The sequence below is a fragment of the Silene latifolia genome, chromosome Y, assembly GCF_048544455.1.
Source record: "Silene latifolia isolate original U9 population chromosome Y, ASM4854445v1, whole genome shotgun sequence".
In the NCBI taxonomy this organism is placed as follows: domain Eukaryota; kingdom Viridiplantae; phylum Streptophyta; class Magnoliopsida; order Caryophyllales; family Caryophyllaceae; genus Silene; species Silene latifolia.
In genome coordinates, this window is record NC_133538.1 from 168,449,690 (window position 1) to 168,473,118 (window position 23,429).

Here is a 23,429-nt window from a genome sequence, read left to right on the forward strand (position 1 = left end):
GCCCCTTTTGTCTTTGAGAGCTTGAAGATGCTAGTTGGGTCATTTGAGTTTCCAACATTTTTGTGTGGGCTAGGATGTTGTTGATGGTGATGTCTTTTGCTTGGCTATCGTTTTGCATTTGAGTGAAAAATTCTTGCTGATTCTTTTGCATTTAGAGGACCGCTTTTTGAACATCAAAACCTTGGTCACTTTGGTGATTGTATGGAGTTTGATTTTGATAACCTTGGTTTTGGTTGAAAAAGGGTCTTTGATTTTGGTTTCTCATGGGAGGTGGGGTGTATGTTGGTTGAGGGTTTTGAACATTTTGGCTTTTGTATGAGAGATTTGGGTGGAATTTGGTGTTTTCATTGTAATAGTTGGAATAAGGGGTACCACTTTTGTATGCTTGAAAAGCATTCACTTGCTCATTTGTTCCTCTACATTCACTTTGGTCATGTCCCAAAGTTCCATAATTCTCACATATCCCACTTGGGATTGATGAAGATGCCACCATGGCATTAACATGATGCTTTGGTTATTTTGAGGCTTCTTCAAGCTTAGTCATAGCTTTTTCAAACTTCAAGTTGATGGTATCAATATGAGCACTAAGTTGAGCACCTAATTGAGTAATAGAGTCCACTTCACGCTTTTCTCCTCTAGTAGCCTTGCGAGGTCTACTATATTGTGAGATATGGACCGCCATTTCCTCAATGTTGTTCCAAGTTTGATTATCGTCAACTTCGGTGAACATTCCATTTGATCCCATGTTGAGAATGTTTCTTGAGTCTTCATAAAGACCATTCCAAAATTGTTGTACCAAGAACCACTCGCTAAGTCCGTGATGAGGACATGAGCGACAAATTCCTTTGAATCGCTCCCAAGCTTCATACAAAGATTCTTCGTCCCTTTGCTTAAAACCCGTAATTTGAGCTCTTAGCATGTTAGTCTTTTCAGGAGGGTAGAATTTTTTGTAGAAAGCTAGAGCCAACTTCTTCCAAGAGAATTCCAAGAGTAGCCTTATCAAGGCTATTCAACCATTGTTTCACGGTACAAATTAGAGAAAAAGGAAATAAGACCCATCGAATTTGGTCTTGAGTCACTCCGGTTTGTGAAATCGCATCACAATAGTCACAAAAAGTCTCCATGTGGGAATGAGGGTCTTCACTAGGCATCCCCCCAAATTGGCTTCTTTCGACTAATTGGATAAATGCGGATTTTGAAATGAAATTTCCGGTTAAGTGTTGTGGTGTGGGATTACCATTGGGTAGGTTCTCCTCGATTGGTACGGAATGTGATGAAAACTTAAGCATTGTGGGGTGGTTGTGTGATTGATTTTGTGTTAGAATCTCCTCGCCTTCTCTTGCAAAAGGGTTGATGAACTCAATAGTATTTGGTTGAATATCTACAACCTCACCAATACCTCTCAAAGTATTTCTAGCAAGTCTTCTATTGGTTGTCAAAGTCCTTTCAATTTCGTGATCAATGGGTAACAAGTTACCTTGTGATCTTCTAGACATGCGAAATATCAAACAACTCAAAAACAATTAGAACAAACCTTGAGGAGTTTTACTTTCCCAAGGAAAATAAAGGCACAACTAATAACAATCAAAGAAAATCAAATCAAGTTAACACCGTCCCCGTCAACGGCGCCATTTTTGGTTGATCGCTTTCTTACCTTAGATTTCGGTTACTTGTCGTTAGGAGCACCTAGACCAAAACAATATTTATAACTTCACAAACAACTCTACTACTAGTAAATAGGAAAGTAAAGGTCGGATCCCAAGGGACGGGTATTGATGTAGGATTTTCGATTGCAAGTAGTGGTGTCTAGGGGTGTCACAATTTGGGTTGAGATAAGAAGATCACTAAACTAAATAACAATAAAAGTAAACAAGCAAGATGACTAAAATGAGATGTAAACAATTGATTAAAAGCACTAGGGTGTCATGGTTTCATAGGGGATTCATGGGAATTGATCATACAAACATATTCTCAAATTATAAGCAAGCAATTATTGTTGTGATAAGATCGAGTTGGTTTATATCTTAGAATCCTATGAAGGTTTGGGTCCCGGAGCCGAATCGATTAGATTGTACAACACTTACAAGTCGACTTAATCCTCCCTACTCAACTATATGCATGGTCTAATGAGACTCGAGTTGGTTTATGTCTTACAAGTCTCATTGAAAAGGTAAGTGATGGGTAAAAAATGCAAGGATTCATAGGCTCGTATTTCATCAAACATAACATGTGCATAAGTTGAGATCATAACAAGCAAGCAAATAAATTATGAAAACATATTAAATTAAGCATGAATCATCCCCCATGTTGGTTTCCCCTAATTCCCCATTAACCCTAGTTAAGGAAACTACTCACTCATTATCAAGTTTAACATGTTAATAAGGTTGTCAATCATATTAACAAAGCAAAACATGATGAATAAATGAAGATGATTAACAATAATTAAAAAGGGATTAAGAAAATTATACCTAATGATGATTCCAAAATAATAATACAAAGAATAATAGAAGTACAAGATTAAAGAGAGATTAGAATAATATAAACTACACTAAAGATTGATAAGAAGAACATGATAATCTAATTAGACTAATGGGGTATTTATAGTGAGGATTAGGTGCACAAATTAGGGTTAATAAGGGCTTAAATGACGATTAAGTCCTTGAGGAATCACTCCTCTCAAGAAAAGATGCGGGTCTCCTTTTAGCTAGTCTTTCAAAAATATGCGCATCTCGAATGAAGAAATAAGGGGGCGTGTTTCTCTAGAGGACAATCCGAGCGTCCAAGGGTAGGGACGGGCGGATTGGGGAGCTTCTGGACGAGCGGCCTGGCAGCTTGGACGAGCGTCCTGGGGAGCTTCTGGACGGGCGTCCCGAGGGGTGAGACGAGCGGATCTTAGCTCAGCTTCCATTTCTTCTTTTCTTCTTTTCTTATTTCAACAATCCTCCGGGATTTTGTCGGGGATGTAAGGATCTTTTTCATCATTGCCCATCTACTACATTATGTACAAAGGCCTTCTAGTCTTGTATTCTCTTTGATGCTTGGTTATTAGATTCGATCAATTTAGCTCTATTTTGCCATGAAAATGCAAGGTTTGCACTCCCCGTCTACCAAGGAAACAAAACCTCAAAGAATATGCAAAACAAAGGACTAAAGATAGTAAATGACCCAATTATGCACTAAAAAGCATAGGAACGGGGCTAATTCGGGGACTTGTGGACATGGGCCACATCTTGGTCTGCGGATTTGGGCCGCTTACCGGTCTGCGGTCGCGGGCCACCTACACGCCAAGCCAAACTGTGGACATGCAGAGGTCTCTTTTGAAAGCCACGCTCGGCGGCGTTAAAATGCTTTCGACCGGATCGCTTCGGATCGGTCGGTATATTCTCGGCAAGGGCCGCAAAACGATGTAGAGATGTTCGGAGTCGCCACCAAGCATTTGTGGGATGCTTGGAATCCGTTCGAATCCACTTTATACCTCGGTCAAACGAAGCACAAAGCAGGATTTGACATAGGTACTAAAGAAAAGGAGTCGTCCCCCTTTTAGCATTCTATGCCTAAAATGACTCTCGTGCGCCCTGGATAAGGTCATCCACTATCCAAAGGTTCTGAGTAAGGGGTGAGGGTACGTATTTGGAAGCCCTTTAATCGGACACCCAATCCCGCCCGCGTTAGTGGCCTCTACTGATCGATCGTGGTTGTTTAAGTGCAAGAGTTGATAAAACGGTGTAAATGCATGAATGCACATCCAAAAGTGTTAACCTAACATGTGAGCTTTCTAAGTCGATTTGTTAATCCAAATATCAAGAATAATATGTCAAGTTGAATTTATGGTTGATTTGCATGTGAGAACGGAAATTAAACATCCATTTGCCAAATTCGGGTTATGATGCTTAACACGATCCATTTATTGAAAAAGGGTGTCAAGTGACAAAGTGTAAAAAAATGTAAGCTTGTCAATCTGATCCGTCATATATTCGGATTAACCGTAATCGGAATCGTCCTAGACAAGAGCTAAAAATGAGGCAGAACAGCGTCGGGCAGCCCTATTATGGCGCGAGTTTATTGGCGATGGAAGGGGTTCTGCCCTGGTTTTGAAATGTGAAAACAGGTGGTCCCTTGGGGCGTGAGCCATTAGCCGACCCAAGGGGGCGTCTCCTGGTTTTTGAAAAGGTTATTTAAAACCGTATTTATGATGAAAGATTTGCAAATATGATTTGCATGACTCGGAATAATTACTATTGTTTTAGTAATATTCGTTGTCGGATTTGCATGTTTTGAAAAGCATAATAAAATGGTAAAAGGAAAATGTTTGATTTGAACTAATTATGTTAAGTCCAATTATTTGTAATTAGTCAAGTTTGTCATCGTACTCGGATTAAACCGACATGGTATAAAGAACCAAGGATGATTATGAATTATGACTAATATATTTACAAATGTAAACAAATGAGAAAAATGGTAAATAAAAGAAAAGGGTGTTAAAATACCCATTAAAATGTAATTAACCAATAATATCATCGAGTCACGGAATAAACCGTCATGGTATAAAGAACCAAGAATGATTTTTATAATGGTCAAGATATGTTCATCATAAAAATGAATTAAAATGGTAAAAACCGTAAAAGTAAAGAAGTAAAAATAAAAATAAAAGAAAATGTTGAAGGAAAGACGAACTCAAACACGGATGAGTCTGACCCGAGACCCACAAGAGGCGCGAGCTCCCTTGCATAGCAAGGAGCTTCTGTCTTAGGCCAAAACTCGGTTTTGGCTCGTCTAACCTATATTTGAATCGTGTTATGCATTGTTCATGCTTATAGACTCATAAAAACAGTAAATACATGAAATAAAGGAGTTGTTTACACCCTCAAACTTACGTGTATTGATGTTCGCGACATAGACGACTTTAGAGACGGTTTTCTCGTTGTACTAATCGCGATCAAAGAAGTTTAAAAAGGTGCCTTAAAAAAGGATTTTGTTTTGAAAATGAGTTGAAAATATGTTAATTATAACAGGTTGATTAATGAGTTGAGTTGGTCGAATGGGTCGGTCGAATGTACCAAACAATATGTGTAAGGCTTGTGTTTATGATCGGTAGGTCGTAAACACGTGTCGATTGTGTGACTTAGGAAGTCGAGTATAGAAGTTTAAGGGAGAAGGAGGGGGCGGACTCTCGCGTGAAGATTATGGTGAATGATGGTGGGTATTTATAGAGAAATGTGGGATGGTAGGTCAGTTTTGTTTGCTTAGAGACTAAGCAGACACTCTAAAGAGGCGCGAGCCACCCCGTGACTCAATGGGGTGTACTGTCCCTTTCGCAAATTTGGATTTTGCATTTGTTCTAACCAATGTTTTGTTGGTTGTTATTTGTGGTCTTTGAGGTTTTCTTAGCCATGTAAGCTTCCTCTTGGGTGATATTTGGGGTAGGTATTTTGTGTCTTTGACTCGGGTTTGACCCGTGTGAGTCGGGATTTGAATTTCGAGTCGGTTTTTGGCTCGGTGTCGGTTTTGACTCTAATTAAGGTCATTTTAATGGAAATGAAATGATGAAAACATTCATGGCATTATTTTTGACATTCGAGATTTGGGTTGACTCGAGTTGTGGGTTTCTGAGTCGGTTTTGGCTCCGAAGACAGTTTTAACTCTAAATAGGGTTATTTTAATGCAAATGAAGTTAGAAAACTTTTGAAGTCATTTTTCATATTCGAGTAGTGCATTAAACCGTCTCATTTATAGCCAATTCACGCACGCATATCAAAAACACGTTATAGTCCGATCATCATCGGGTGGTTTTTGGAAGGTGCAGATACTGGGTATCTACAGAGCCCCCGCTTTGACTGAGGCTTGGACAGGGCGAAAGTCAAAGTATGATCTCCAGGTCAATCGAAGATTACAACCTGAAGACCATTGCGACGTCGAGGCGACTCAAAAGGGTTTGAGCCAAGGACCTGCCGTCGGGAAGGGCGACGTCGAGGCGACTCGGGGATTCGAGTCAAGGACCTGTCGTCGGGAACATTTTAAGGTCTGTCGACTTCCGATGCGGGTCGTTTAAAGTCCATTAGACTACGTATAAAGGCTCGCCAGCCATAAGAAGGAATCATACCTGAGGCATTTTCGGGATAGGTCCTTGAATCATTTGCGCGCAAAGGCTCGCCAGCCGGTGTGGAGGAGTCATACCCGAGGCATCTTCGGGATAGATCCTCGATCTGTATCTTATCTGCGGATAAAGGATCACCAGCTGCTGCGCGTTGTAAGGCTCGCCAGCCATAGGAAGGAGTCATACCTGAGGCATCTTCGGGATATGTCCTTGAATTATTGCGGGCAAAGGCTCGCCAGCCAGTGGGAAGGAGTCGTACCTGAGGCATCTTCGGGATACGTCTTTGAGTTGTATCTTGCTTGCGGACAAAGGCTCGCCAGCCATCTATGGTCGAATGATCGACTGTGGAAAATAGCACGTGTGACATCCATTTGAAAATCGGCACTCGCTTGGGAGTTAGAAACTCCTCGGGACTCGCCGGGGATATGAGTTGCTGCTCGTTGGGAGGTAGCGTGTGCCATGTAATCGACGGGGTTAAAGCCCTTGGACTTGGCGGGTCGACATTTGTTGGGAAGAACCCAATACTCAGTTGTAGTGAGTTTGCGTGTTCAAGATCACCTGCATGGTTAGTGACCACACAAATCCGCAGTCGCATAGACAAGCACGTTGAATGCAAGCATATAAGCACGTAAGCACATAAGCATGTGAGCAGTTAGCATATGAGCAACTAGCATGTAAGCATATAAGCACGTAGGGACATAAGCATGTGAGCAGTTAGCATATAAGCAACTAGCATGTAATATCTCACGCGAAGGGAGATATGAGTTTTGAAAGTTGTGGAGCTTAAGAATTAAGTCATATTGCTCGCAGATCCGTGATTTGACAGGTCGGAGACACGCGACCGTTGCGACATTGACGCACACGGACGCATACTGACAAACTGACAAATAGGCGGTCGTGAACGTGATGCAAATGGCAGTGTCAACCGAACACGGGGGTGACTCTGACAGACTTTGAACATGTAAGTGCAACTCCTAGCCAAGAAAGGGTGACAACGCGTATCAAATCCCCGAGGTAGAAGGTTCGCTTGGCTGGGGAACATGAATTGATTAACTTCTCCAGACATCTTTGCCTCCGTTTGCTTGTTTTGAGATCCCTTCTCGAGTTTTGATGATTCGGAGAGCGGAACCAAGACCTTGTCGTTGTCCGAACCGAGCACTAGGCTATGGGCGGTTTTATTTTGGACTATAGTTGAGACTCAAAAGATGTTTGAGAATAAAGGACGGGTGGCGTCTTGAAAGAGAAGCCCCCAGAGTGAGATGGTGGGATTTTGACAAAATAAGGAATGGGCGACGTCTTAAGGAAGAAGCCCCCAGTAAAGAGGTATAAGATTAATTTGTGCGACTGGGTGGGCTGCTTTTGAGGATTGATGTTGATGATTGAGATTGAAATGGGTGCGCGGTTGTGTCCTTGTAATAGGACTGCCTACGTATTCGCGTGTGTGCGAAATCAAACCAGATCGTAGTTCTGAGCTGGTTATTGAGGATTGAAAATTGGAAAGGGTTGTGAAAGGAGTATGCGGTTGTGCCCTTGTAATAGGACTGCCTACGTATTCGCGTGTTTGCGAAATCAAACCAGATCGTAGTTCTGAGCTGTTGTGCAATGGGTTGCAAATTGAAGGTGTGAAAATTGAATGTGTGTGGGGGGGTGTGGTTGTGTCCTAGCAATAGGACTGCCTACGTATTCGCGTGTTTGAGAAATTAAACCAGATCGTAGTTCCGAGTGTGTGTGCCTAAGCGAGATGTTAGGACCTTAAAGTGTGGAGGTCACGGCGGTAAAAGCCGTTTGGTGACTCGAAGATTGATTTGAGAGAATTCCTCCTTGATCATAAATCGAAGAGGTGTAATTTGTGAAAATGTTCCTTATCATGTGAGCACACTAAAAAGTGGACCCTAAGAGTAGATTGGGTTTGTCCCGTTCTCGGTAGCAAAGCATTCGAGGACTCCGTATCTGGGTCAGGGTGAAAAAGGCTTCGACATTAGGGAATGTGGAGCTTGGTAATAAAAGGTTTGTTTGACAGATAAAAATCTGGAGTTGAGGGTCACAACGGAAGATTCCATTTAGTGACTCGAAAGTTGATTGGAGATAAATACCTCTTGATCATGAATCGAAGAGGTGTAATTTGTGAAAATGCTCCTTATCATTTGAGCACACTAAAAAATGGGCTCTAAGGGTAGATTAGGTATGCCCCGTTCTCGATAGCAAAGCATTCGAGGACTCCGTGGGGATTGTGGTGAAAAATGGCTTCAACATTAGGGAATGTGGAGCTTGATAATAATAGGTTTGCTTAACAGATAAAAATCTGGAGCATGGATTTTGTGGTGTTTAGGCCGATGGGTTACGACTTGAAATGTGGTGCGGAATGGGGTCTCCGGCTTGATGTGGCCTGAGCACGAAATGGTTGGTAAATAACATGGGATCAGATTTTTATGTCTGGACCTTAAAGGTTAAGGTGTGATATTACGAGCTTGAGGGAAATTCTCAGAAGCCTAGATAGGTCTCCCTGCAACAGTCTCTAGAAGGACTTAGGGGTGAAGCTGTTTTGGTTATGGTCTTGAGGTGAATCTCCAGGATCCTAAATAGGTTTCCCTGTAACAGTCCGTAGAAGTACTTAGGGGTAAAGCAGTGTTGGGTTGAGGTTTTAGTGTTTGGTGTTTTGGACTTGTTGGTCCGGGGTTTGGTGTGTTGGACTCGTTGGTCCAGGCTTTGGACTTGTTGGTCCTGGACTTGGTGTTTTGGACTTGTTGGTCCTGGGCTTTGGACTTTTTGGTCCTGGACTTGGTGTTTTGGACTTGTTGGTCCTGGGCTTTTGACTTTTTGGTCCTGGACTTGTTGGTCCTGGGCTTTGGACTTCTTTGTCCGGGACTTGGTGTTTTGGACTCATGGGTCCTTGGTTTGGACTTGTTGGTCCTGGACTTTGTATTTGGGTGTTGGACTCATGGGTCCTGGACTTTGGACTTGTTGGTCCTGGACTTTGGATGTTGGTGTCGGACTTGTTGGTCCGAAGTTCGAAAAGTGAAATTGTGGAAAAATAACGAATTTGAATTTCGCTATTTCATTTGAAAAGTGACGGTTTTGAATTTCGTCAGTTGAAATTGTGGGAAAATAGCGAATTTGAATTTCACTATTTCGTTTTTTGATTTGAAGATAACGGGTTTTTAAATCCGTCGTTTGGAATTTGTGAAAGTAGCGAATTTGAATTTCGCTATCTCATTTTGTTTGAAAGGACGGTTTTTGATTCCGTCGTTTGGAATTTGTGAAAGTAGCGAATTTGAATTTCGCTATCTCATTTTTGTTTAAAAGGACGGTTTTTGATTCCGTCGTTTGGAATTTGTGAAAGTAGCGAATTTGAATTTCGCTATCTCATTTTGTTTGAAAGGACGGTTTTTGATTCCGTCGTTTGGAATTTGTGAGAGATAGCAAATTTGAATTTCACTATTCTGTTTTTTTTTCATTTGGCTTCAGCCTTGGCTTTTGCTTTGGCTGTGAGCTTTGGCTTTGGGTGAATGGCTATTGGCTTGGGCCTTTGATTTTGGACTTTCGCTTTGGCTTTTGATTTATTAGTTCTTTGTCGTCCTTCGTTCGAGGCAGGTAAAGGTGCAGACAGGGATGTACCCGTTGGTGAGAGGTTGATATTTGGTGATGGGATGTTTTTGTGGGGAATGGGCTTGCCTTCCGTCATTGATATGAACAAGGAGATGTTCTTGTTTGTTATCTAGGTTTGTCGTAGAATCTCTTTGATAGAAGCTCGTTCTAAATTGGGTGCTAATGAAAGGTTTCTATTGCCAGACATGGAATAGGTAAAGAAAATGTACACGGATTTTCGAGTCCTCTGCTTACTCGGTACGGAACGTCACTCGAGTGTACTTACATTGAATTGGAACATATTGTTCGTTTTAAATAGATTCTCAAATCAATTCTCGTTGTCAACAGGAAATGGTAAAGAGGATAATATATGATAGCTGGAAATCGTGCTTTTATTTAGATAAATAAGAGGTTAGCACAGACTCGATGAATATGTGTGACTCATGGGGACAGCCCCCAGTTGTCACTTAGGAATAAAAGGACAGACGCTAGGATAGATATGAGAAAGCCTAAGACTCGGACTCAGACTCAGACTTAGTCGTAGATACGAACTTCTAATCATGATGTTCCTCCTCGAAGGTTTCTTTCGCAGCATCCAGCGGCTTGAATGTCTGATCTTGAGCATTGACCCACTTGAGCACTTCACTCTCGTTGCTGGGAAAGATATGAGGACAATAGTTCATGAGGCTATTATCTCCTTGCAGAAAGAGATGTTCATTAGGGTTGTCTTCATCACTTGGTTGGCATAGGGATGAAGCTATCAGTTTATGGTTGTCGATCATATCTTGAATAGCATGTTTCAGTTTGAATCATGTTTCAGTGTCATGACCATTTCCTCGATGATATTGGCAATAGGCATTGCCGTCCCAGAAACGGCTTTTCTTGCATTCAGACGGGTCCGGAGTAGGCCCGATCGGTTGTAGCTTCCCTTCAGTCACAAGCTTTTGAAGAGCTGCGGCATAGGTTGTGTTGAGCCTAGTGAATATCCGTTGAGAATGTTCAACCTTGCTGTTTGACTTTAGACATTCAGGACGATTGTTGATGCGTGTTATTTATATGATGTTTTACATCCCATTTTACACGCATTTCAGAGCTCATTCTTGTAGTTTATGCTACATTTCTCCCTATTTCCGTCTACTTCCGTATTTTGTACATTATTGCAGAAATGTGAAGAATTCAACGGGAAATCAAGCCAAATCCGTCCCCGAGTAAACTGCATTGCAAATGACATAAAGGAATCACTTAAGGAACGAGCTTGGTGCGCAATCCAAGGCCCAAAAGACAAGTCCACGAGTTTCAAGAAGTCAAGTAGCAGCTCCATTAGTCGATCGACCATCACCCTCGATCGATCGACCAATGTTCGGTTCCGAAGCTATTGTTTCTTTGAGGAGCGATCGATCGACCGACCTTTTCGATCGATCGACTGATTGCTATTCCGCACGAGAATTAGAAGACCGAGAAAGCGCAAGCCCATGATGCTAGGTTTAGGAAATAAGATGTTACGTTATTTGCTATATAACGTAACATAAAACATTCAGTTTATCATCGAGTTTTTTATCTAAGTTTCACACAGTAACTTTCAGTTTTATTCATTCGAGTAATTAGGGTTTGGAACATCGTTTTAGCATTGGAATTCTGTTCTTGTTCTTAATCTTTCCTCCAAATCTCGATTCCTTCCGCCTAATTCCAGTTTATTGTTTTACTTTCATCATTAGTATAGATTTGCTAGTTAGTATCCCGAAAGCCAATTATTGTATTATCGCTGTTTGTTATTTACTTTAAGCATGAATTCAGTAATCGTTATTAGTTTTATTGTTTTTATCACTTTCATCATGAGTAGCTAATTCTTTAGTGCTAGGATGTAGGCGATTTATGGCATAGGCGGCAATAGATTTTACACGGACTGTCTCGCGTGTTGGTCGATCGACTGACATTGTCAGTCGATCGACTGACCTCGTAGGGTTTTCCTTCGTTTTAATTGAATTTAATCTTGTATTTAATGAATCGAATGCATGCGACCAGTTAGATACCTATTTTGTGACCTACCCATTAGATCGAAAGATAGGGAAAGTTATTTGGCCATCAATTAAATCGACTAAACTCTGCTAAGATCGAAAGATAGGTATAGTTTAGACCGTTAGTCACTTTTCAGGACGAAAGTTAGTATTAGTGACATTAGGGACCTATAGCGAGATCGAAAGATGCTATTTGTTAAGAGTAGACCGAGAGGACCTCTTTATCTCCCGCCTTACCTGTGTTTGATTCAGACCGACTTAGTTTGCTGCCGCCGAAGTTATAATGAACCGACCATCTTAGTACCCTTCTTTTATCTGTTTAAATCGTTTATTTAGTTTATTATCTTTGTTCACTTTTAGCTGTAGACCAATTCAATTCAACCCCCACAATAGTTACCTCAGACTGAACTTAAATCAACTAAAATTTACATCTGCCTCCTTGTGGTTCGACTCTGTTACCACTAGCCTAGGTTAGTCTTAATAGGAATTATAAATTTTATCTTTGGTACTCACAACGACGGGTATCAATTGTCCTGACTGAGTGGTGCAATTATGATTTTGCCAGCTTCGATCATATCTTCAATGGCATGCTTGAGTTTGAAGCAGGTTTCGGTATCATGGCCCTTGCCTTGATGGTATTGGCAATAAGCATTACCATCCCAGAATCGGGCTCTTTTGTGTTCGGGTTTGTTCGGAGTCGGACCAATGGGTTGGAGCATTCCCTCTGAAGCAAATATCCCTAGAGCGGTGCCATATGTTATTCCCAGATCTGTGAATACCCTTTGATGTTTTCCCATGGTTCCCACATTGGTGTTTTTTGGGATGTTTTTGTGAGTTTTGTTTTTGTTTTTGTCAATCCTGGGCGGAAGCAGGATTTGGTCGTTGTCAATGGGAAGTTTTTGGGATGTTACTTTGTATTTTGAAAGGATATTTGTTGAGGTGATTTCATGTTCTTTGTTCGTAGGTTCGTGGATGTGGTAACCATCGGATGACTCCTCATTTTCAACAGCTGTTGTTTGGTGAAGGGAGGGTTGGTTTTCTCCATGGTGGTCAGGTTCATTTTCTGTACTACCAAACCTTTTCTCCAAATTAGCTACCCGAGTGTTCAAATCATCGATAGCCACTTGCAGCTTTGAGAATATGTTGTTGATGGAGACGGAGTGCATCATTATACCGCTTTGTATGCCATCCTCATCAATTGCATGAATTTCCTCATCGTCAGGAGGGCTGAGGTGAGAGAAGGCTAGGGAAGATTCTTGGGCCGTGTTCGAGGGTATTCCGAGGGTTGTTCTTTTTGTTTGTTGAGGGAGGTAATGGTAACTCACCCTTTTCAATCATGTCAAGGATGGCACATTTTAGGGGGAGACACATTTCAGTATCATGTCCGCGGCCTTGGTGATATTGACAGAAGAGTTTTCTATCCCATCTTCGACCTCGCTTGTTTGGTAGAGGGTCCGGAGTTGGACCAATCGGTTTGAGCTTTCCTTGGGAGATTAGCCTTTCCAAGGCTGTGGCATAAGGCATACCCAAATCAGGGAAGGACCGATGAGGTCGTCTGGTTTTGGTTTGGTCGTTGGCCAGTAGTCAGCTTTCAAGAAGCTTAACCCTTTGCTCAATATCAGAAGAGGGAGAATTCCCGGTTATCAGATTGTCCTCAACTTTGGAGAGACGAGTGCTCAAGTCTTCCACGGTAGCTAGGAGTCGAAGGACCATGTTGTTGGTTTCAGCAGAAGTCATGGCGGATGCAGATTGATCAGCTTCTTGAGTTCCTGGTCGACGATCGATGACACCCAAGGAATTCCTATTTGACATAACGATAGGTGTTATAACTTTTCTTGGTAAGGGATTGAACAAACAAAGGCAAGTGCGACACATATGTATAAAAGGAAGTTATGTCGTGAAGACGCGACGGTGTGACTAGGTTATGAGTTCATTAAAGATCGTGAATGACCTCTTGTGTTTGAACTCTTGGTGCATGACTTTGAACTTACACTCGAGTGTCGACTTTGGCATAGTGATGCCTAGACAGACGACTCTTGACTTAGTTTGGATGTGTGCTACTGGCATGATGTCGTTGGACACGACATGTACTCAACTTGACCTTTGACCCGTAATGTAGGGGAAAGACGGGTTTAATACCCAAGAGGTTTTGATTCTCCTAACGCCATAATTGGAGATGTCTCAACAAATAGGCGACATGACATAGACCTGAAGATAGGTACTAATTTCGGCAGAGACATGACGTTATCTAGATGACTTGACTTGAAATTGACTGGACTCTAATCGACTCAAGGTTGAATCAGAAAGGTGGACTGAAATTTTCCAAAATAGAAATTTTCAAAAAGATTCATTTGTCGTTTTATGGACGGCTTCCGAACAGTAGGGATCTTCGAAAATCGATCAGTTGAAAGAGTTGTCTTAAGTTTGTTTTCAAAAGACGATTTGAGTTGAAATTGCGGTGGCTCTGAAAACAAAGTGTTGTTTCCAAAGACGGTTTTTGAAATTCCGAATCACGGATTAGAAAATCAAGAATCGAATAATTTGGAATCGTCATCAAAATGGCCATGAAAACGGTTAAGTTTGTTTTCAAAGGATTTAAAATTGGGTTGAAATTTTGAAAACGGTTAGATTTGTTTTCAAACATTTGAAATTTGATTGGAATCTAAAAACGGTTAATTTTGTCTTCAAAGATTGAGTTTTGATTTGAAATTTGAAAACGGTTAGATTTGTTTTCAAAGATTTGAAATTGTATTTGAAATTTGAAAACGGTTAAATTTGTTTTCAAAGATTTGATTTCGAATTGAAATTTGAAAACGGTTAGATTTGTTTTCAAATATATGAAATTTGATTTGAAATCTGAAAACGGTTAAATTTGTTTTCAAATTAAGTTTTGATTTAAAATCTGAAAACGGTTAGATTTGTTTTCAAATGATTTGAGTTTGAATTTGAAATTTAAAAACGGTTAAATTTGTTTTCAAATGATTTGAAATTGGAAATTATGAGGATTGAATTCGTCATTCTGACGGGTTAGAAAACCACTTTAACCTTTAAAAGACGGTATACAACCCGAAAATTGTGAGAATTGAAATCGTCATTACGACGGCTTAAAAAAGCCAAATTTGATTTTGAAAACGAGATTTGAAATTTCGAAAGTTGCACGGGTTGAAATCGTCATTACGACGGTTTGAAATATTGATTTCGAATTTTGAAAATTCGAGGGTAGAATTCGTCATTATGACGGCATAAAAAGGCGCTTTGAGAATGCAACGGTTGGCGGCAGACCGAGTTTGAAAAGGCCATTATGTCGACGTAAAAGGATATTTTGAAATGGTTTGTGAAAACCAAGGTTTGAAATCGTCATTACGACGGCCTAGAAAGGCGTGTTAAAATGGTTATAAAAACCGGGTTTGAAAATCGTCGTTACGACGGCATAAGAATGTGATTTGAATGGTTATAAAAAACCGGGTTTTGAAATGACCATTATAACGGCATAAAAAGACGTGTTGAAATGGTTGTAAAAACCGGATTTGAAAATCGTCATTACGACGGCCTAGAAAGGCGTGTTGAAATGGTTATAAAAAACCGGGTTTGAAAATCGTCATTACGACGGCCTAGAAAGGCGTGTTGAAATGGTTATAAAAAATCGGGTTTTGAAAATCGTCATTACGACGGCCTAGAAAGGCGTGTTGAAATGGTTATAAAAAACCGGGTTTGAAAATCGTCATTACGACGGCCTAGAAAGGCGTGTAACGGTCGGCGAAAGATCGAGGTTTGAAATGGCCATTATAACGGCGCGAAAAGGGTGTTTTTGAAAGTTTGAAAATGACACGGAAGGACTTATGATCAAGTAGCACATAAGAATTCGCAGTTTCATTATATTATGCATTATGCTGACACGGGTTTTGGCTTAAAAGGGTGGGTTACACACCAAGCGATCAAACCCCGATTTGCGAGAGGGATACCAATCCAAACAAAATGGGTAAGGAGGGTGCCCTAGCCTCGTGCTCGATAGTGATGAGAGCTCTTTGACGAAACAGAAATGTGTAACGTCAATGGTATGCTTGACTCAATCGGGATTCGAATCGCGGGGATGAGAAAACTCACGCCGATGAGACGAGCCAATTGGTCGATAAAGGTTAGGTTGTGGGCCCGGAAAAGGAACCCGACTTATGACCGTAATATCAATTAATGCACTTTAACCACGACCTCGTTCGAGTTTCACCTCTAAGGATCACAAAGACACAAGTGTCCTAGTTTTGCCCAACGGAGTCGCCAAAATGTGGACATGGGCCATGTCTCGGTCTGCGGATTTGGGCTGCTTACCGGTCCGCGGTCGCGGGCCACCTGCACGCCAAGCCAAACTGTGGACATGCAGAGGTCTCTTTTGAAAGCCACGCTCGGCGGCGTTAAAATGCTTTCGACCGGATCGCTTCGGATCGGTCGGTATCGTCTCGGCAAGGGCCGCGAAACGATGTAAAGATGTTCGGAGTCGCCACCAAGCATTTGTGGGATGCTTGGAACCCGTTCGAATCCACTTTATACCTCGGTCAAACGAAGCACAAAGCAGGATTTGACATAGGTACTAAAGAAAAGGAATCGTCCCCTTTTTAGCATTCTATGCCTAAAATGACTCTCGTGCGCCCTGGATAAGGCCATCCACTATCCAAAGGTTCTGAGTAAGGGGTGAGGGTACGTATTGGGAAGCCCTTTAATCGGACACCCAATCCCGCCCGCGTTAGCGGCCTCTACTAATCGATCGTGGTTGTAATACTCCGTATTTATGAGTCTCTGGGTACTCTATCGAGTAGGCCTTACTCTGTCGAGTAAGGGTGAGTTGCGTTTTAAAATAGTTTCTGACCTGTTGGGTACTCGATCGAGTACCGTTGATACTCGATCGAGTAAGGGGGCACTCGATCGAGTAGCCGGTTTACGGGGAGTTTTTCTCGGGTTTTGTTAATTATGCGATTAGGTATATAATCTTTTCCGTCATTGTTCTTAAACACTTTTCAAAACCTATTTACTGTCAAGAGAGAAAACAAAACATCGTTCTTCACTTTAATCACATTGTTAGCAAATCCCGGAGTTTGGAAGGTCGGATTTCACCTTTCTTTATACCGTTGAGATCCCTGGGTCGAGGGTAAGATCTATGTACCGTTTTTATAGTATTTCCTTTAAGTTGTTTAAACCCTAATATGGGGAATTGGGGGTTTTGTTGTAGATAATGATTGGTAGTGATTATGTGTATGTATGATAGGAGGAGGATTTGTAGAAGAGGCTTTTGATACAACTTGTTGAGACCGTCTGATTGTTGTGCTTTCCAGGTAGGATTTCCTACTCAGTATTAGTCCCATAATGGGATGATTGTTGATGTGTTGAGATTGATTGTTTGCTATAGTAATTGTATTGTGACGGCTGTGATTGTGATTGTGATTGGTTGTCTATGTTTCTCGAGGCGTGCCCTCGGCTGAGTGGGGTCACTTGCGGGAGTGGCTTCACGCCCTAGTTTTGCCCTTCGTGGAACCCGCCATGGAAGGGGATGTGCACATTAATGGACAGGGTTATCGCTCATTATGAGGAGCTGGGATTTGTTGGACGCAGTGCGGTCCCTCATCGCGGGCTGGGGTCCAAAGTGGACGTCGGTGATTGAGATTGATGGGACTGGTGTGATTGTGTGTGTGTGTGACGGTGTAAGCTTTCTGTTTGTCGTATTGTTGATATATATAAGTTGTGTGATTAGTACTGACCCCGGTTGTTGTTTGTAAAACCTGCGGTGATCCATTCGGGGATGGTGAGCAGTAATTGAGCAGGTTTGAGTTGAGTACTAAGATAGCTGGGATGTGCCACCGTCTAACGATAGAAGTCTTCCGCTGTAGCTTTGCTAGTTTTATAACATTTCAGTTAATTCAGTAGACAGTTGGTTTGAGAACATGTATCGTATTTTGGTATTTGGTTTCAGTTGTAACCTTTCACTAAACTTATATTATTTAAAGTTGTTTCGTTATTGTCTTATGAATATCATGCATCGGGTAACCGAGATGGTGGCATCCTTATACCTGAGTGGTCCTGGTAAGGCACTTGGAGTATGGGGGTGTTACAGTGGTTGTTTAAGTGCAAGAGTTGATAAAACGATGTAAATGCATGAATGCACATCCAAAAGTGTTAACCTAACATGTGAGCTTTCTAAGTCGGTTTGTTAATCCAAATATCAAGCATAAGATGTCAAGTTGGATTTATGGTTGATTTGCATGTGAGAACGGAAATTAAACATCCATTTGCCAAATTCGGGTTATGATGCTTAACACGATCCATTTATTGAAAAAGGGTGTCAAGTGACAAAGTGTAAAAAAACATAAGCTTGTCAATCTGATCCGTCATGTATTCGGATTAACCGTAATCGGGATCGTCCTAGACAAGAGCTAAAAACGAGGCAGAACAGCGCCAGGCAGCCCCATTGGGGCCCGAGCCTATTGGCGATGGAAGGGGTTCTGCCCTGGTTTTGAAATGTGAAAACAGGTGGTCCCTTGGGGCATGAGCCGACCCAAGGGGGCATCTCCTGGTTTTTGAAAAGGTTATTTAAAACCGTATTTATGATGAAAGATTTGCAAATATGATTTGCATGACTCGGAATAATTACTATTGTTTTAGTAATATTCGTTGTCGGATTTGCATGTTTTGAAAAGCATAATAAAATGGTAAAAGGAAAATGTTTGATTTGAACTAATTATGTTAAGTCCAATTATTTTTAATTAGTCAAGTTCGTCATCGTACTCGGATTAAACCGACATGGTATAAAGAACCAAGGATGATTATGAATTATGACTAATATATTTACAAATGTAAATAAATGAGAAAAATGGTAAATAAAAGAAAAGGGTGTTAAAATACCCATTAAAATGTAATTAACCAATAATATCATCAAGTCACGGAATAAACCGTCATGGTATAAAGAACCATGGATGATTTTTATAATGGTCAAGATATGTTCATCATAAAAATGAATTAAAATGGTAAAAACCGTAAAAGTAAAGAAGTAAAAATAAAAATAAAAGAAAGTGTTGAAGGAATGACGAACTCAAACATGGATGAGTCTGACCCGAGACCCACAAGAGGCGCGAGCTCCCTTGCATAGCAAGGAGCTTCTGTCTCAGGCCAAAACTCGGTTTTGGCTCGTCTAACCTATATTTGAATCGTGTTATGCATTGTTCATGCTTATAGACTCATAAAAACAGTAAATACATGAAATAAAGGAGTTTTTTACACCCTCAAACTTACGTGTATTGATGTTCGTGACTTAGACGACTTTAGAGACGGTTTTCTCGTTGTGACTAATCGCGATCAAAGAAGTTTAAAAAGGTGCCTTAAAAAAGGATTTTGCTTTGAAAATGAGTTGAAAATATGTTAATTAAAACATGTTGATTAATGAGTTGAGTTGATCGAATGTGTCGGTCGAATGCACGGCGACGGTACCAAACAATATGTGTAAGGCTTGTGTTTACGATCGGTAGGTCGTAAACACGTGTCGATTTTGTGACTTAGGAAGTCGAATATAGAAGTTTAAGGGAGAAGGAGGGGGTGGACTCTCGCGTGAAGATTATGGTGAATGATGGTGGGTATATATAGAGAAATGTGGGATGGTAGGTCGGTTGTGTTTGCTTAGAGACTAAGCAGACACCCTAAAGAGGCGCGAGCCACCCCGTGACTCAATGGGGTGTACTGTCCCTTTCGCAAATTTGGATTTTTCATTTGTTCTAACCAATGTTTTGTTGGTTGTGATTTGTGGTCTTTGAGGTTTGCTTAGCCGTGTAAGCTTCCTCTTGGGTGATATTTGGGGTAGGTATTTTGTGTCTTTGACTCGGGTTTGACCCGTGTGAGTCGGGATTTGAATTTCGAGTCGGTTTTTGTCTCGGTGTCGGTTTTGACTCTAATTAGGGTCATTTTAATGGAAATGACATGATGAAAACATTCATGGAATTATTTTTGACATTCGAGATTTGGGTTAACTCAGGTTGACTCGAGTTGCGGGTTTCTGAGTCGGTTTTGGGTCCGAAGACAGTTTTAACTCTAAATAGGGTTATTTTAATGCAAATGAAGTTAGAAAACTTTTGAAGTCATTTTTCATATTCGAGTAGTGCATTAAAATGTCTCATGTATAGCCAATCCACGCACGCATATCAAAAACACGTTATAGTCTGATCATCATCGGGTGGTTTTTGGAAGGTGCAGATACTGGGTATCTATAGGACTAAGTGCAGATACTGGGTATCTATAGGACTAAATATGCTCAAATATTGATCACATCAACAATAAAATCCATAAATCATCCTATATGACCTAAAATCCATTTAGGACCAGAAACTTTTAACATGCAATTTTTTTTTTCGTGACTTATCTTTATAAATCCTAAATAACAAGTTTTATTTGTTAACTAATTAACTCGGAAAAACAAACCCGATTTTGCATGCAACAACCTTGTGCTCTGATACCACTTGTTGGGATTCATTAATCTCATTACTTTACATATTGAATATTTGAATAATTAATTTAGTCGTAAAATTAATTCAAGATCTTATGCATGCAAAATAAATACAAGAGTAAGGAGAAAATCGGATCCTTACATTTGATATTTCGGATATTTGGGCACTAGTAAGGTCACCTACCTTACTTAGTTATTGAGCTTTCCTTATAGATGAACAAGATTCAAGTATAGAATCTCTCCCTAAAGATTGTACCAAGATGATACCCTTAATAGTTAAAATTATTATTACACTAGTATTAATGTAAACTACCTTAAAATTGACAGAAAATAATTGTATTATAGCTCTTGAATATTTCGGTCAAGAGGAAAAGTTTTGTGAGATTTTTGCTCTCTTTTTCTTTCTTAAAGTATAGAGTTATTTTTGACACACTCTCAAAATGTCACATATGTTATTTGTGTTGTAGAATGAATGAATAATAGAAGAGCACACTACTTGAGTGCCTCATGGGGGAGGGCACCGGTTTTCGGAAGGGTTAGAGTGCCCAACAACTTTTGTTGTTTCTCTTCTCAATGAGTGGTAGGCATGCAAACCTATTTTTAGGGTCAATCATTATGTTACCCACTAACATAAACATTTTAAGGCACACAAACCCCTTCCTCTCTTATGTCACATGGCACCCATATAATGAGGGTCCATTTTAAGTTTGTCAATGTAAAATTGTATAGTGTGACAATTGGTCATGTTACTAGAACATGTAATTTAAATAATGCATTTTTAACTAACTAAAAACTTATTAAATAAATGAAATAAATCACATACAAAATTAACTTAGTAATTCACAATTACAATTACTTAAAATGGGTCATAGTATTATAAATCACAACTTCTTATATTTATAATAGGCAATTCATTCTATATTTTAATTGTTTCATAAACAATAATTTAATCTAAGCAATAAAGCAATTCGATTACTTAGACCGAATCTTATTTAATCAAATTACAATAAGACACGTAATTTTACTCACAAAATCACTCGTCAATTTTAAGGAATTTAATTAACCAGTATCGGCATACGATTAATTAAATAATAAATTAAGAGCATTACCCTATAGGTATGACCTTAGGGGTTCAACTGGTCACCAGCGTCGTACGACAGTAATGTCAAACTCTAGTCAGCCAATCATTATCGATATGTGTGGACCAGTTGACTAAGAAGTATAACTTTCCCTCATGTATTCATAATATGAGATTTAAACATGTGATCTCAATATGATCAACAATGTGATCGCATTATTGTCGGGGACACTTACTCCAACAATATACTATCAAGCATCTATGTAAACTTTCACTCAACAAGGCACTAAGCATAAATTAGAGAAAAACATGAACTTTCATTCATACATTTCTACAAACACCTTCTATGCATGTTAACAAAAGCCAAACAATTTACCCAATTACCAACATTAACACACCATATTCACCTCTTAATCCGTACTTAGGTTCCCCCTAAACCCTTGGGGTCATTACTCACACATACTCAAAGAGCAAATGAAAACAATTGAAGAGAATCAAGTAAACATGATGATAAACATGATAATAATTGAAACAACAATAAAGATGTAATTAGAAATGTAAACAATTGATAAATAAACTTAACAAGAGAACTAATTATACCAACAATGAGGAAAGGTTGAGTCTTGTATTAATAATGGAAAAAATCTTTCAATCTTCTTCAATTACAACCCAAATACTCAAGAGTAAACTATTGAGATTAAGTAGATCTAGGCTAATTAAGTAAGTAATTAAGGTTTAATTATGGAAAGATTAATACTTTGCTTAAGAGACTTGCATAAAATTAGAGAGAATTCTAGATCTAGGGTAATGTGTACAAATGATTAAGGGAGGGGGAATTTATAGTTTACAAGGAAATTAGGCTGAAAATTACAAAGGAAGTCAAAAATGCGGAACGTCTGTCCCAGCCGGTGGGTTGGCCACCGGTAGGCTACTATAGATACCCAGTATAACGTGTTTTTGATATGCGTACGTGGATTGGCTATACATGAGACGGTTTAATGCACTACTCGGATATGAAAAATGATTTCAAATATGGTTTTCTAACTTCATTTGCATTAAAACAACACTATTAAGAGTTAAAATCGTCTTCGGATCCAAAACCGACTCAGAAACCCACAACTCGAGTCAACCTGAGTCAACCCGAGTCAACCCAAGTCTCGAATGTCAAAAATAATGTCATAAATGGTTTTATCCTGCCATTTGCATTAAAATGACACTAAATAGAGTAAAAACCGACTCAAAATTCAAATCCCGACTCACACAGGTCAAACCCGAGTCAAGCACACAAAATACCTACCTCAAGTAACACCCAAAATTATCTTACTAGGTCCCTATATTGTTACACAACATCCTATTTGATTACCACAAATGAAACCAACCAAAAAATGGATAGAGGAAAGGCCACGTCCAAGTAACACCCAAAATTATCAAGACTAAATCCTTTTTAAGGCACTTTTTTAAACTTCTTTGATCGCGATTAGTCACAACGAGAAAACCATCTCTAAAGTCGTCTACTTCGCAAACATCAATACAAGTAATTTTGAGGGTGTAAATATCTCACTTATTTCATGTCTTTACCATTTTTATGAATTTATAAGCATGAACAATGCATAACACGATTCAAATATAGGTTAGACGAGCCAAAACCGGATTTTAGGCGGAGACGGGGGATGCTTGTATAACAGGAGGGCTCGCGCCTAAACCCCCTCTCAGGCCTTAATCCAGCCATGTTTGTTCTCGCCTTTCCTCTTTATTTCATTTCTTATTTGCAATCGGTTTTTACCATTTCAAATGTTTCAAATCATTTTTATGACAAACTTTTTAACCATAAATCATAATCACTCTTGGTTCCTTATACCATGACGGTTTTATCCGTGACTCGGTGATATTATTTGGTTAATTACAAATTAATGGGTATTTTAACACCTTTTTCTTTTACTTTACCATTTTCTCATTTCTTTACATTTGTAAACATATTAATCATAATTCATAATCATCCTTGGTTCCTTATACCATGTCTGTTTGATCCGAGTACCATGACAAACTTGACTAATGACAAATTAAATGAACTTAACATAATTAGTTCAAATCAAACATTTTCCTTTCACTTTTACTTCATTTTATTTTCATCTTTGTCTTGGCCATATTGCATGTCATCCTTGGTTAAAATAAATACCATTTCGA

General features: G+C 39.8%; 1 non-coding gene across 1 annotated transcript; it reads left to right on the forward strand.

Moving 5' to 3' along the window:
* The first annotated feature begins 812 nt into the window (after window positions 1-812).
* Window positions 813-919, forward strand: LOC141634914 (small nucleolar RNA R71). The gene has a single exon (XR_012539629.1). It is a non-coding gene; the product is annotated as a small nucleolar RNA R71 (small nucleolar RNA).
* Window positions 920-23,429: the final 22,510 nt, after the last annotated feature.